This window comes from Capra hircus, unplaced genomic scaffold, assembly GCF_001704415.2.
Source record: "Capra hircus breed San Clemente unplaced genomic scaffold, ASM170441v1, whole genome shotgun sequence".
In the NCBI taxonomy this organism is placed as follows: domain Eukaryota; kingdom Metazoa; phylum Chordata; class Mammalia; order Artiodactyla; family Bovidae; genus Capra; species Capra hircus.
Genome location: NW_017213912.1, coordinates 5,265 through 15,157, shown reverse-complemented (window position 1 = coordinate 15,157; position 9,893 = coordinate 5,265). Strand labels below are relative to the sequence as shown.

General features: G+C 38.0%; 1 pseudogene; it reads left to right on the top strand.

Annotated features, from left to right (window-relative positions):
• Nucleotides 1–4,101: 4,101 nt before the first annotated feature.
• Nucleotides 4,102–4,728, top strand: LOC108635340 (annotated as a pseudogene).
• Nucleotides 4,729–9,893: the final 5,165 nt, after the last annotated feature.

Genomic DNA, 9,893 nt, shown 5'->3' with positions numbered 1-9,893 from the left:
TCCTTTTATTCTTTTTTCTTTTTTTCCTCCTTTTATTCTTATTGTAATAAAATTATATATATGAAATTTAGAAAGATGGTAATGATAACCTTCTATGTGAGACAGCAAAGGAGACACAGATGTATAGAACGGACTTTTATATTTTAAATTTTTATTAGCACATGTGCATTATTTATTCTAGCAGATCATTTCCAGACATTGTTTAGAATGTGTGCAATATTTCAATTCTGTTTACTTTTTCACTATCATAAAATAATAATGAAGGCAAAATTTGTACATCAGTCCTTGTAAAAACTCATGGCGATTTCTTAAAGTTATAGATTTTAGAACTTCTGGATCAACAGCAGGCATACAGTTAAGGTTTTTGATATATACTGTGTCCCGGTCTGTTAGAAAATTCATCGCCAATCATGCTGCTACCAGAGTTAGAGAATGTTGATTTCTTTACATTATAACCAAGCCCAGGCTTATATCGTCTTTATACCCTTTGTTAATTTGCTAAGTACTTCTTTCCTTTACATGTCTTAAAGTGTAAAGAGTTCATACTTCAAACAGCTCATAGGAAAGATATCATGTCACTGTTTAGACAAAGAATAAGAGAGCAGGGAGAGCCAGGGATTGAACAGATGACCTGGAATTAAGAGTTGACAGAGAGGAGGCAAGACAGTTTCACTAATCTTGGATTCATTTCCTTCACTAGACAGAATAAGTTTCAAACTAGACGGTGTTAAACCAACAAAAGAGGAATTTGGGGACTGTTCTAAATAAGTTCAAGACTTTGTTTAAAATAAATGATACCCAGAATGTGGGGAAAAAAAAAAAAAAACCCAGGAGGAACTAGATGCTAGGGACATTGTGAGCACCTTTAAGAATGTGAGTGTTTTCTTCAAATATCAGAAAGATCTTATTGCCAAAAGGAATGAAATTTATTCTTTGTAATCCAAGAGGGAAACTCTAGAATAGAGCGTGGAATAAAAGGGGCTAGGGACTTCAGCTCATGTTCACAATTGGTGTCTCGAATCCCAAAAGACAGTATTGCCTGAGAGAATGCATTCAGCAGCTGATGGGGCAATGAGTTGATAGCCAGAGGTAAAGATAAAAAATAAGTATGTTGTACACATTCCATTAACTTCCTCAGCATGCATACCTCCATGACAAATGTGAAAGGCTACAGTCTGAAAGAAGTTCAAGGACTAGACTGAACTCCATGTATTTTATCTGGCTTTTCTTATTTCTCTTTTTCTATCCTCTCATTATTGAAAGAAATATTCATCTTTAATTTCTATGGCTCACTCCCTTCTTAATTTCTTGTTTCTTTGGATTGTACCAGTTCCAAAATAAAACAATCTTTTTGTAGATAGACCTCTGTGATAATTTTCTCCTTAAAATCTGTTTTTTCTTATAGTAGAATTGCCACTATTTTTTTTTTTGGCATTTCTGGATATATTGTATATTAAACTGCTATATCATTTTATTTTAGGCAAGTTTCTTGTAAATGCAACAAGATTTGTGATGCTTTTCTGATCCTATTTGGAAAATTTTGTTTTTCAACAATGATTTAAACCATACAAATATACTGAACTAAATGATATGTTTTACTTGATTTGTCATCATTTCATTATGCTCCTGAATAACAGTCAATGGTAAGCATGTAGCAATGAAAAGCAGATTTGCCCCAACAATAAAGGGGCTTATTTCTGGCAAAAGGGACAAATACTATCCATGCTATTCTCTTTGCTTTCTTCTTATTTCCTACCTGAAGCAAATAGGAGAACCTCTTTTAGTTGCTCTAATAATTTGGAAGAAAAATAACCAATTTTTTTTTTCCATTAGGAATTTATTTCATGTGTGTTACATACACAAATGACACAGATATTCACCTATTTTCTCCATTTTGGTGTCCAAATAGATATTGTCTATCCATGTCTGGAATGATAAGTCCATGAATCAAGGGAAATTGAATGTGGTCAAGCCAGAGATGGCAAGAGTAAACATCAATATCTTAGGAGTCAGTGAACTAATGGGTGAATGGGGAATGGGTGAATGGTGGGAATCTAATGGGTGAATTTAATTCAGATGACCACTAAACCTACTACTGTGGACGAGAAACCCATAGAAGAAATGGAGTAGCACTCATAATGAACAAGACTACAAAATGTACACTTTTGGGTGCCAGTTTCAAAAATGACAGAATGATCTCGGTTCATTTCCAAGGCAAACTATTCAACACCAAAAAATAATCCAAGTCTACACCCAACCACTAACACCAAAATATATAAATATCCTTTTCATCATAGGAGATTGGAATGCAAAAGTAGGAAGTCAAGAGATACCTGGAGTAACAGGAAAATCTGGATTGAGAGTACAAAATGAAGCAGGGAAAAGGCTAAACAGAGTTTTGGCCAAGAGAACACATGGGTCATAGCAAACACCCTCTTTCTGACAAACAAGAGACAACTCTACAAACAGACATTACCAGATGGTCAATACTGAAATCAGATTAATTACATTCTTTGCATCTGAAAATGGAGAAGCTCTATACAGTCAGAAAAAAAAACAAGACCAGGAGCTGACTGTGGCTCAGATTATCAGCTACTTATAGCAAAATCAGACTTAAGCAAAGAAAGCGGGGGAAAACCACTAGGGCCATTCAGATTTGATGTAAAACCAGTCCCTTATGATTATACAGTAGAGGAGACAAATAGATTCAAGGGATTAGATCTGGCAGACAGTGCCTGAAGCATTATGGGTGGAGATTCATAACATTGTACCAGGAGATAGTGTGCAAAATCATCCCAAAGAAAAAGAAATGCAGGAAGGCAAGTGGTTGCCTGAGGAAGCTTTACAAATAGGTTAAGAAAGAAGAGAAGTGGAAAACAAAGGAGAAAGGAAAAGATATACCCAACTGAAAGCAGAGTTCCAGAGAAGAGCAAGGAGGTATAAAAAGGCTTCTTCAATGAACAATGCAAAAGAAATAGAGGAAAACAATATAATGGGAAAGACTAGAGATCTCTTCAAGAAAATTGGAGATACCAAAGGAACATTTCATGCAAGGACAGACATAATAAAGGACAGAAATAGTAAGGACCTAAAAGAGGCAGAAGAGATTAAGAAGAAGTGGCAAGAATACACAGAAGAACTCTGCAGAAAAGTGTCTTAAAGACCACACACAATGATGTGATCACTCACCTAGAGCCAGACATCCTGGAGCATGAAGTTAAGTGTGCCTTAGAAAGCATTACTATTGAAAAGGCTAGTAGAAGTGATGGAATTCCCACTGAGATATAATCCTAAAAAGATGATGCTGTTAAAGTTTTGCACTCAGTATGTCAGCGAATTTGAAAAACCCAGCAGTGACCACAGGACCAGAAAAAAAGTCAGTGTTCATCCCAGTTTCAAAAGAAGGGCAGTTTTCCAAACTAATGGAAAATTGTGCTCACTTCACATGCTAGTACAGTTATGCTCAAAATCCTTCAAGCTAGACTTCAGCAGTACTTGCATCGAGAACTTCCAGATGTACAAATTGGTTTTAGAAAAAGGCAGAGGAATCAGAGATCCGTTGGATCCTAGAAAAAGCAAGGGAATTCCAGAAAATCACCTACTTCTGTTTCATTGACTATGTAAAAGCCTTTGACTATGGATCACAACAAACTGGAAAATTCTTAAAAGAGATGGGGAGTTCTAGGCTATCTTACCTGTCTTCTGAGAAACCTGTATGCAGATCAAGAAGCAATAGCTAGAACCCTACATAGAAACACTGACTGATACAAAACTGGGAAAGGAGTATAACAGTGCTGTGTGCTGTCACCCTGTTTAACTTATATGCAGAGTACATCATGCGAAATGGCAGACTGGAAGAGTTAGAAGTTGGAATCAAGATTGCTGGGAGAAGGAGGGCCGCTTTTCAGCCTGAGTAGACCAAGACAGTGCTACGCCGGTTGGGTGGATGGCTGGGGGATTGGGCTGGGGAGGAAACATAATAAATTTGGAAGAGGATGGACAGGACAGTCTGGATGCTTGAACCAGCGGTAGGAGGGGTTGATGACTGCAAGACCCGAGCAGCATCATCCTTTATACCAGAAAGCTGGCGGGCACTATGAGGGAGAAAACAAAACAAGAAGAAAGTAGAGGAGGTGCTAGAAGAGGAAGAAGAATATGTGTTGGAAAAAGTTCTAAACCATCAAGTGGTAAAGGGCAAAGAGGAGTATCTCCTAAAGCGGAAGGGGTTCTCAGATGAGGATACCACATTGGGAACCAGAAGAGAACCCGGATTGCCCTGACCTCATTGCTGAGTTTCTGCAGTCACAGAAAAGAGCACACAAGACTGAAAAAATCAAGAGAGAGGTAAGCACAAAGCTGATTCTGATTCGGAAGAAAAGGGGCAGGAGAGCAAACCAAAGAAGGAAAAAAAAAAAAAAGTCAGAAAAGCCACAAGGCTTTGCCTGGGGTTTGAAACCAGAGTGGATTACTGGAGATACAGACTCCAGTGGAGAACTCATGTTCCTGATGAAATGAACTCTAATGAGGCTGACCTGGTCCCTGCCAAGGAAGCCAATGTCAAGTGCCCACAAGTAGTCGTAACCCTTCTATGAGGAAAGGCTGACATGGCATTCTTACCCCTCAGAGGATGATGACAAAAAAATGACAAGAATTAACTCTCTTGAATACCAGCCCCTGTCATATCCAACTGTGGGTTTCAAGTGGGGAAAGAAGTTCTACTTGTCTTGACAGCATAAAGGCGGTTTGAGAAGTTGTCCTTTGAAGAGCCAGTCTAGTTTCTGTGGCCTACAGCAGCCCAAGTGCTTTAAAGCCGTTTCATGCTGTGTAGTTTGCACACCCATCCCGCTGGAGGGGAGGGAGGGTCAGTGTTTCAAGGCAACCTGTTCTGAACTTTGCTTTAACAAAAGCAAAGGCTTCCTATGAAGGGGAAAATGCAGAATAGGGTATGGGAGAGCAAGAGACACTGTAGATCTTCAAAGAGCGACTCCACAACCCACACAACCTTCTTCCCGATAGTGTTAACTCCACATCTTTACAGCGTGGCATGTGTCTATATTTTGTCTGTTACTGGTGTATTATTTGGGGTGGGTGGAATGGGGTGGGAAAGCAGGGAGATGAGTTAGGATCATTTTTGTTAAAATTCGGGGAAATGGTGAAACAAAGGAAAGAACAACTAATGATAATTGGGTCCTGTGTCCATAATATTGTATACTTTCGAAAAAATGTCATTGGTAACCTAAATGAGAGACTGTTTAAAAGCTGTGAATGCCTGAAACTTAGAAGCCAAGGTATTCTCTGCCTGAGCTTGTGGTTCCCAACAAAGAACTAAGAAGCTATCAAAGCTACCGTTTAGGGGATGGAAATTGGTTGAGGAGGAAAAGTTTTATTGGAGTGTATACACAGGCAGATCATTATGTCTTAGAGGTGCTAATTCATGAAATTGACAAGCCTTTCTTTTCCTATTTTGAAGTTATAAATATCAGCTTCTCCATCCAAACCACTGGTGAAGTATTTAGGGAAGGGCAGAGTGTGGTATAGGAGGGAGGCAAGTAGGGAAAGAAAAGGGCCATTGCTCATAGGGTGGAAAACTCTTGGAGCCTCTGTTTTTTGAACTTTGAAACCATCAGTGGCAGGGTTCAGTCATTGACAGCACAAGTTCAAGAGCTGAATGATTTCAAAAGCCCTGGTCTCAGGAGAAGATTTAATTTTCATACTGGGGCAGTGGTTCACTTTAAAACAAAACAAATTTTTTAATCCTAAGAATGGACTAAAATACAAAATGCTGTCTTGAATCATGAGATCCATCAGTTCCTGACATCGTCTAGACCTTCATCTAGGAAAAATTAAAGTGAAAAGTGAAGTCTCTCAGTCGTGTCTGACTCTTTGCGACCCCATGGACTGTAACCTACTAGGCTCCTCTGTCCATGGGATTCTCCAGGCAAGAGTACTGGAATGGGTTGCCATTTCCTTCTCCAGGAAATCTTCCCAACTCAGTGTCGCCCATGTTGCAGGCAGATGCTTTACCATCTGAGCCACATGTGTTAGGTTTCTGTGAAAACTTTTGTTTAAATGTAAACTTCATAGCAATACTGTCAATTTTTTGTCTTAATAAAGCTATATAGATTTATTTTTAAAAAGTGCTGGGAGAAATATCAATAACCTTAGCTATACAGATGACACCACTGTAATGGCAGAAAGCAAAGAGGAACTAAAGAGCGTCTTGATGAAAGTGAAAGAGGAGAGTGAAAAGCTGGCTTATAACTCAACATTCAAATAAAGAAGATCATGCCATCTGGTCCTTTCATTTTATGGCAAATAAAAGGGGGGGGGAGTGGAAGCAATGACAGATTTCTCTTCTTGGGCTCCAAAGTCACTGCGGATGGTGACTGCAGCCATGAAATTTAAAAATCACTTGCTTCTTGGAAAGAAAGCTATACAAACATAGACAGCATGTTAAAAAGCAAAGACATCATTTTTCTGACAAAGGTCTATCTAGTTAAAGCTATGGTCTTTCCAGTATGGACATGAGAGTTGGACTATAAGGAAGGCTGAGCACCAAAGAATTGATAGTTTTGAATTGTGGTGCTGCAGAAGACTCTTGAGAGTTTCTTGCACAACAAGGAGATCAAACCAGTCAACCCCAAAGAAAAGCAACACTGAATACCCATTGGAAGGACTTAAGCTAAAGCTGAAACTCCAATACTTTGGCCACCTGATGAGAACAACTGACTCATTGGAAAAGATTCCGATGCTGGGAAAGATTGAAGGCAAAAAGAGTAGAGGGTGACCAAGAATGAGATAGTTGGATGGCATCACCAATTTAATGGACATAAGGTTGTTCAGACTTGGAGAGATAATGAGAGATTGGGAAGCCTGGTGTGCTACACTCCATGGAGTCTCAGATAGTCAGACATGACTTAGTGACTGAATATCAACAACAATCCATCTCTTATAAGATAAAAATGTAGCCTGTGGGTTTTTTTCCTTTCATTTTCTAGTTTTATGGATATAGTTTATGACTTTAGAAATTGTTTTTAAATTATGATTACATTGCAAAGTTTCACTATTTAACAACTAGTTCTGTTATTGTATTTACTTCTATAACTTTGTTGAAAATACAACATTTTTTGAAATTTGTTTCTGCCAGTTTTGTTTTTGCCAATTTTCTACCTCACCAGTACTCATCATTATCCTTTAAAAATACTTATGATTGCATGAATTTATCTTTTCTTTCTCCTGGGAAGTATGCTTCCTGGAAAGTATACAGGTGTTATTTTTTTGGTCCTTGCTTATATTTTAATGTATATATGTAGTCTCTAAATGTTAATAAAACAATAGAAACTCTATCTTCTGCAAATTAGTGTTGTGAAGGATTAATGTGATGTCAACATATATAAATTTCTTTTGCAGATATTATGCTTATTAATTTCCCATCTGCACTCAATTTTTTTCTCATTTTTCCCTGAGATACAGAATATTCTCTAGTAATGGCTAGGTATGGACTTACTGTTTTCCCTTCTGGAACTTTTGTTACATGTATTTTGAATCATCTTACTCTTTTATACATAGCTTCTCTTTTCTTCTTTCTCCTTTTGCTTAATTCTAGGAGAATTTGATGAATTTTTTTATTAGTCTCCAATTTTCTACAATATCCAGTGTGTTTATCCAGATTTTCTTAGTCTGACATTCGTGCTTTTTGTTCATATGCAAACCTGTAATATATCATAAGATCAATGGTTTTTATTTTATACCATTGAGAGGGTCACTTTTATTCACTAATACACACGAAAAAGAGGATACTGTCAGAGAATGTATACATTGCACTTGGAGAAAGAAGTGTTCACATTTATCCTAATCTTATTTTTTTGGGTTATAGATTCTATGATCAGTAAAGTCTTTGTTAGCAAAGTTGCTGAGGGCCACAAGCTATTTTGGGGTGTTCATCAGGTCAGTATAGATTCACCAGTTTTTTCTAACCAGTTCCCACTGGGAGTGAGATTGAGATTGCACCATATGCTGAGCAACAGGAAGCACCAAAGGTGGGACTGCTGCCCAGTAAACATAAGGTCTGACATTTTCATAGGATCTCTGGTGTGGGTTGAATAGTGTTCCCTAAAAATGTGTGTTGAAAATCTAACCCCCAATGACGGTGAATGTGACATTATTTGGAAATAAGGTAGTTGTAGACATAATCCTATTAATATGATCTCATTAGGCTGTGCCCTAATTGAAAAGATTGGAGTACATATAAAAAAAGAAACTTGGACATCAAGACCCACAGAGAGAAGAGAGTGTCATGTGAAGATGCAGACACAGAGCAAAGATGGCCATGGGAAGACAGAGACAAAAACCTGAGTGATGTGTAAAAGGCCAAGGAAGGCCTGAGATTAACATAATCTGGGGGAAAAAAATCAAGAAGACATCCTGCCTCAGAGGCTTTGGAGGGAACATGTTCTGCTGACATGTTGAATTTTTACTTCTAGACTCCAAAACTGTAAAAGAATAAAATTTATTGTTGTTCTGAGCAATCCAGTTTGTCACGCGTTGTTATGGCAGCCCTAGCAAACAAGCAGCGACATCACCTTTAAGATCTGCTTTCTACACGGCTGCTTCATGATCTTCTCTTTCTTAGAGCAATGTCCTCTCTGGGTTCAGGCTCTGTATATGGTTTGCCTGTGCCCTCTCCACATTTTCTCATTTTCTTACTTTCTACCTAGTGAACACCTAACTTTTGTTGTATGCACTGTTCTGGTTTCCAGCAAGGATACAGATTTTTCCTCAAATCTTATTATACCTTTCTTCATTTCAATTAGGTGTTGAAAATCTGTCTTCAACCTTCTTAAGAGCAGATGGAAACAGCCTAGTCCTCCTTTCTGAGATATGGCCAGAAAGTAGAATTTCTGTCCTGCAATTCTTGAACGAAGAGCTATTGCTTGCAAATCACCCTCTATTACAAGAAAAATTGACTCTGGATCCAAGTGGGTGTCTACATCTATGTGAGCCACCCCATTCATGGGAGTTTAATATGATTTTCCTTGGGAAAGAAACAGAATTGGAGTCAGGTAGACTAATCTGAGCTTTTGATAGTGTATAATAAGTTATTCCCATCTGACTATTACTTTCAGAAAAGCACATGCAATTCTGATGGTTCTATAGATTTTTACATCTTGCAGAACCTCACCAGACTGCCTCAGAATTAGCCATCCACTAAGCATCACTTTTGAGGTTTTTTGTATTTCCATACAAATCTTGAAATTATTTGTTCTAGTTCTGTGAAAAATGTGGCTGGTAGCTTGATAGGGGTTGCATAGGGATTGCGAAGCAATCTTGAGAAAGAAGAATGGAACTGGAGGAATCAACTTGCCTGACTTCAGGCTCTACTACAAAGCCACAGTCATCAAGACAGTATGGTACTGGCACAAAGACAGACATATAGATCAATGGAACAAAATAGAAAGCCCAGAGATAAATCCACACACATATGGACACCTTATCTTTGACAAAGGAGGCAAGAATATACAATGGAGTAAAGACAATCTCTTTAACAAGTGGTGCTGGGAAAACTGGTCAACCACTTGTAAAAGAATGAAACTGGATCACTTTCTAACACCCCACACAAAAATAAACTCAAAATGGATTAAAGATCTAAATGTAAGACCAGAAACTATAAAACTCCTAGAGGAGAACATAGGCAAAACACTCTCAGACATAAATCACAGCAGGATCCTCTATGATCCACCTCCCAGAATTCTGGAAATAAAAGCAAAAATAAACAAATGGGATCTAATTAAAATTAAAAGCTTCTGCACAACAAAGGAAACTATAAGCAAGGTGAAAAGACAGCCTTCAGAATGGGAGAAAATAATAGCAAATGAAGCAACTGACAAACAACT